Source organism: Octopus bimaculoides, chromosome 6, assembly GCF_046866305.1.
Source record: "Octopus bimaculoides isolate indiv1 chromosome 6, ASM4686630v1, whole genome shotgun sequence".
Classification (NCBI taxonomy): Eukaryota; Metazoa; Mollusca; class Cephalopoda; order Octopoda; family Octopodidae; genus Octopus; species Octopus bimaculoides.
Window position 1 is genome coordinate 28,684,671 of NC_142933.1, and position 7,273 is coordinate 28,691,943.

The 7,273-nt window shown below is 33.8% G+C and overlaps 1 non-coding gene across 1 annotated transcript; it reads left to right on the top strand.

Moving 5' to 3' along the window:
* The first annotated feature begins 2,360 nt into the window (after positions 1-2,360).
* On the top strand, positions 2,361-2,524 carry LOC128248206 (U1 spliceosomal RNA). Its single transcript, XR_008264497.2, has one exon. It is a non-coding gene; the product is annotated as a U1 spliceosomal RNA (small nuclear RNA).
* Positions 2,525-7,273: the final 4,749 nt, after the last annotated feature.

Here is a 7,273-nt window from a genome sequence, read left to right on the forward strand (position 1 = left end):
CGTATGATTTTTTGGATGTACGTACATTTTTGTGTACAGATGTATTTACTTATACATAGGTTTATTTATATATTCATTTATGAGTGTACTTGTGAATAAGTATGGGAGCGCATTTGTGTAGATGTATTTTTTATATAAAAAAATATATGTCTATTTTTAGATGTATATGTATGTGTGTGTGTAAATATACACATGTGTGTATATGATTGTGTATACAAGTTTATGTGAGTGTGTATGTCCACATGTGTATGTATATGTATGTATGTATATGTATATATATATGTGTGTGTCTGTATATATATATATATATATATATATATATATATATATATGTATATGTATATTTTGTATATATTTTGTATATATGTATATTTTTATATATATATAAATATGTGTGTGTGTGTGTGTGTGTGTGTGTATGTTTGTATATATATATACTTGTGTGGGTGTGTACATATATCTGTATGTATATGTGTGTGTATATATGTATGTATGCGTGTATGTGTGTTTGTGTATATATATGTATATGTATGTGTATGTATGTATATATATATATATATATATATATATATATATATAGGTATGTATATGTATGTATGTATATATGAAAACATTTGAGTTCTTTTTCTTACATATATGTATTTGTATGTATGTATATGTATATGCGTATCTGTTTATCTGGTTATAGGCGTAGATGTATATGCGTGTGTATGTGTATGTATCTATTTCTATTTATACATGTGTATATATATATATATATGTATATATATGTGTATGGGGACATGCAAACATATGTGTATATTTGTATATGCGTGGGTACGTATGTGCATATGTGTAAATGTGGGCGTTTGTGTGTATATAAGTGTGTGTATATATATATATACACACATATATATGTATGTATATGTGTGTATATATGTATATATGTGTGTATATATGTATATGTAATTATGTATGCCTGTATGTTTATAAATTTATATGTATGTGTTGTCCAACCCAGTATCCGGTAGCGTCCAATTCTCTTACGGTTTTTTTCAAATGAATCACGTCATAACCTTATCCATCTATTGTTTTCGTACTCGGTCATAATGTCTTACGTTTAAGATGATTCCCATGCATTCCCTGAAGAGAAGGTTACAATTTTAATATCACAGATCCCTATGGATCACATAGGTTGTAATCCTTTGAAACATATGTAGGAATAAAGTATGCAATTAGAACATGCGTTTTCTCCATTCCTTAAATTTTTAAATATACTCAAATACCCAAAATTTCAAGGCGTTCCTGCCTTAAAAACAGGAACTACACCACAGTTATTTTGTGTTCTTTGCTACATTGGTTTCTATTAACCCATTTATTCTATCCGAAGAACTTTTATTCATTTAGAAGAAATACATATAATTAAATATATATATATATATATATATATATATATATATATATATATATATATATATATATATATATATTATTCATTTAAAATATAGAGATGCCTATAATAGGACATCTAACCCGCTAGAAAAAGCAGCAAAAAACTCTATACCACAAAAATAGGGATAATTTCGAAAGAGAATGAAAAATAAAGACATTTTTACCAGTCTATACTCTGTACCATGGTTTCAAGGTATTTAGCAAGATAAAAATATATCTAACTCGGTTGGGAGAGGGGACAAACACAGACATACAAACATATATATATATATATATATATATATATATATATATATGAATAATAATAATAAATGGAGCAAAACGCATATAAACAAAAGTTCCTTTAATTCCTACATATTTCAAAATATATGTGCATTCTACTCCAAAGAAGTAAGACGTGCTGGAATTGCACATATATTCATCATCAGGGGACCAACATATAGCAGCAAGACAAATGCGAAATGATAAGGTTACGTACGAATTATAATATTATATGGCTAAGTAAGTGACCGGACGGGCTTCTTTCAGTTTCTGTCTACTAAATCCACTCACAAGGCTTTGGCCAGCCCGAGGCTTTAATAAAAGACACTTGCGCAAGGTGCCACACAGTGGGACTGAACCCAGAACCATGTGGTTGGGAAGTAAGTGTCTTACCACATTGCCATGCCTCTATGTTTTACAATATTTTACAGCATATATTTGATTATTTCACTACACAAGAGCAGTAGGTTCGCAATGTTGTGAGAACGTCGAAAATATATCTTGTGGCATTTGCATTCTGGGTTCAATTATCGCTTAAGTTAACTTCGCTTGACAGCTTTTCGGGAAACCATAAATAAAATACCAGTAGAATACTGGTATCGATGGTATCTACTAGTTTTTCTCAAAATGGCTGGTGTTCCCTAAGAAAGTTATTTCACTATATATATATACTTACCTGGCACAGGAGTAAACCATAATCCTCAAGGTGGTTCTCCCAAATTGAAGCCCTTCCATTGCACTCCGGTTGGGTCGACCTTTGCGATCGCCCCAAATGTGGGCGACTCGGGTGCGCTATTTCTAAGTGTGGGGTTTGCGTTCGCGCTCACCCCGTCATATAGTATAGGCGCAGGAGTGGCTGTGTGGTAAAGTAGCTTGCTTACCAACCACATGGTTCCGGGTTCAGTCCCACTGCGTGGTACCTTGGGCAAGTGTCTTCTACAATAGCCTCGGGCCGACCAAAGCCTTGTGAGCGGATTTGGTAGACGGAAACTGAAAGAAGCCCGTCGTATATATGTATATGTATATATATATGTATATATATATATATATATATATATATATATATATATGTATATATATAAATATATATATATATATGTATATATATATATATATATGTGTGTGTGTGTGTGTGTGTGTGTGTGTGTTTGCCCCCCCCCCCCCCCAACATCACTTGACAACCGATGCTGGTGTGTTTACGTCCCGTAACTTAGCGGTTCGGCAAAATAGACCGATAGAATAAGTACTGGGGGTCGATTTACTCGATTAAAGGCGGTGCTCCAGCATGGCCGCAGTCAAATGACTGAAACAAGTAAAAGAGTAAAAGAGTATATGATGTGATTATTCTAGCGAGGAAGTAGCAGTAATAGCAATTGTGGATGTTTGTGATAACAGTAACATTTGATGCACGTAGCAGTGTTTATTAGAAGTAGAAATAACAGTGATAGTGGCTATAGCATTAGTACACTCAACAGTGGTCGCTGTGATCGTGTTGCCGTTGAGTGTTCCATACCTCGATATAACACAGGATCAAACTTAGGGAATTAATTTACCATTGCATTAAGAAGGCATCAAGACATCTGGCTTTCGTTAGTGGTGTGTGTGGGAAATATGTGTGTCTACGCCTGCGTCAGTCTATATGTGTATATGTGCACCTGCCTCTGTATGTATCTATGCGTTTATGGAAGTGTACGTATCCGTATATGACTGCTGGTGTGAATGGAATGTGTATGTTTGAATAAGAATGAAGAGACGTTCACACTTGTATGCGTATTATGTCCATTTTCGATGCATATATCTGCATGGGAGAGAATAAGTGGTTATCCATGAACTTGAAGTCATACATACTCATATATCTGCACACATATACACTAATATATATGTATGTATGTAAGCGTACGCATTTGTAAGTAATTATACGTTTGTGTGAACTCATCATTTATTGCAAAATATAAATAATCTAACACTATATGACTGTATATTCATGATAACTCAAATATACAGCATATTGTAGATGATAGCGCCCTATTGGATAATGTGTATGCATGTGTGTGTAAGTGTATATATATATATATATATATATATATATATATATATATATATATAAATATATATGTATATATATGTATATATATATGTATGTATGTATTTAAGAGCGTATGCTCGAAACATAAGCAGACCTAGCCTGTATGGTCCGGCGAAGTCAAAATGGTTTTTTGTATTCTTCTTTTCTACTTGGAGAGTTTAAATGTAGTTACAAAAATATGTCCTTCTGTTGAAATGAAATTTCAGTAGATTTCTACATCTTTGTGCACCAGAGGATTGCCCTGCATTTTACATTTGTTGTAATGTTCGCATTGCTTAAATAAATGTAGTCGCATGAAACGATCGTACTGCATTAACTTTGGATATCCTTGTTGTTTATTTTGATATATATACATATATTATATATATATATATATATATATATATATATATATATATATATATATATATATATATATATATATATATATATATATATATATATATATACATATATATATATATATATATATATATATATATATATATATATATATACACACACATCTACATGTATCTACATATATATATTTATAGATTTATGCACATGTATGTGTGTGTGTTTGTGAACACCTCCGAGATATCCGACTCGGCAATGACTCCCCGGTCTCAGGCCATTTCCGCTCTATCGGTCACTCATTGCAACACCTGTCTATGTTCGGATTGTCCTAGCACAAGGCCACCCGGACTCCCGTTTGCGCCGTGAACAGGGATTAATCTTCTCTCTTCGTCCTTTGTGCCACATAGGCTCAACTCTTCCCCTCTCCTCTCTCCCTCTCACACCTACTTCCTCCCACCCACCCCTCCTATCTTGCTCCGACTCCTTCTCTTCACTCCTACTCTCCTTCTCTCTTCTCTTTACTCCTAACCACCTTCTCCATTCCCCCTCTCCCTTAATCGTCACCCCCTACATCGTAACCCCACCACACAATCCAAAGTCATCCTTCCCTATCAATCCCATCGCACCCCCACCCTACCCCTTATACCAACTCCCACCCTCAGCCTACCATCATACCCCACCTCTACCCCACCCTTAGCTTAACCCACACCTCACCCTTGCTTTCCCTACTCTCGCCTCTCCCATATCCCAACACCATCACAACATACCACACACCACTACACCATACACCACTATATCACACAAGCACATCACATCACATCACACCACCACGCACACACTAGCACTGACCACCTTCCAACCCCACATCCACACACCTACACATACACAGACGCACACGTCAAGGTCACCAGCCCTCTTCCACACGCACATACATGCTCTCTTATACACACGCACGCGCACCTTCGTTTTGGGATCACCACTACATTATTATCTTCTCTTCTTCCCAGCTCTCCTGTGTGACCCCTCTGTCCGGCATTCGCCATGATAGATCGCTAGCCACTACAGATTTTTTTAATTTTGTCTCCTTGTTTGTCTCTGTGTTCCTTTCTGTGGAAGTGCGTAGGCTCGAAACGTTAAAGACATTTTCTCTTTCCGAGCGTTAAACTAATACATCTGTTAGTTGTCTACATCACCTGTCTTCGTCGGTTGTTTTTTTGTGAATTCTCCGTATATATATATATATATATATATATATATAAAGTAAAATTATTAAAATAATTTATTACCCGTGGTCCACATGTATAATAGATATCATGAGACATAAAATATTTGTTTAAAAGAGTGAATAAATACACGATGAGGAGACCCTCGATAGGACTTCTTACATGCTGGAAAGGGTAATCACGACCCAAACCACGAAACAAAAAAAATTCTTAAGGCACGTTGCTTGTGGGCACTAGAATGAATAAAATTTCAGTAAACCTTATACTCAAGTTTTTCGCTATTCATGACCAAATAAATCAATTAATCAGTTGATCAATTAGCCATCTATAGCTCGTCAGTAAGGTCGCTGGGAAAAAAACGAATAATTATGAAACTGAAATACGTACCGAGAACTCAAAGTAACTATGCGCGCACTCAATTGCATATTTATACATCTAGTGTCTCAACGTACTTAGAATAGTGTAGCAGCATAGTACAGAATAATACAGCAGTGACTAAATTCAATCATGTACTAACTGGCATAAGAATTGAAAGATTTAACTATATAAATATAAAGGTAAAAAAATATTAAAATAATTTATTTCCAGTGGTGTGCATGTGTAATAAAAGTCATAAAACGTAAAATATTTGTTTATAAGAAGTGTATAAATACACGAACTGAAGACCCTTGATAGAACTTCTTACATCCTAGAAAGGGCAGTCACAACCAAGCAACCTTACTGACAAGCTACATATGGCTAATCGATCAATTGATTAATTGATTTATTTCGTCGTTAAAAGCGAAACTCATGAATATAAGGTTTACCGAATTTTCATTCATTCCAGTTGCCCACAAGCGACGTGCCTTGAGAATTTTTTTAGTGGTTTGGGTTATGGCTGCCGTTTCGAGAAAGTAAGAAGTCCTATCGAGAGTCTTCTCTTCGTGTATTTATACACTATTATAGTATATATATAATTTGAATGGAGACAATACGAGCGGAAAACTAGAGGAACCAGACCTATCATCCAGCAGAACATTCCATATATATGTGTATTTTTTTCGACATCAATGAAGCAATATAAAGCTCAGAATAATAGAAGTATAAAACATACAAGCATATAAACATATAAATATTTGAAAGCACGTAAATATTTAAAAATATTTAAAAATATTTAAAAATATCTAGAAATACGTAGGCATTTTAAAAATATATAAATACATAAATAGATACATAAATAGATATAAAAAACGTCGATATGATATAAGACATAGTGAATTATACATTCACACGATATAGTATAAAGGAATAAAAAAATTTTTTACATGTTACAACACAAGCATATAAAGATAAAAATATTTTAAAATATTTAAAAATATTTAAAATATTTATAAATACGTAGGCATTTTAAAAACAGAAAACATCGACATGATATAAGACATAGTGAATTATACATTCACACGATATGATATAGGAATAAAAATTTACAAGTTACAACACAAACGCAAGTGGAAAGTTTGATATTATAAAACATTAAAAGGACATACTAACATAAGAAGATAATGTTCAATGGATCCAAAATTTCCATCAAGCTTTTGGATCCATTGATGAAGAAATTCCTAAAATATATAAAAGTAGAAAGATTCTGAGAAAATAAATTATTTAAAGAATTATTTCTTTATGACTTGCAAGATGTTGAAAGGGGTGAACTTTAGGTGGATTTTATTAACCCACGACTAACAGTTTAGTTTATACCACCACCATCACTATCATCCTCTCACTACCTATCACCACCATCACAGCGTTTAGGGAGATGTCCATGTTATTACAAACATTCAGGTCCCAAATATGGTTTCAGTATGCCTCCATCCCTCCTATTCATCTCGGAAGCCCTTTAAGCGTCATAGGTCATGCGCTTTGGCTTTTCCTCCTAAGAAAAATATCATGGAAAATA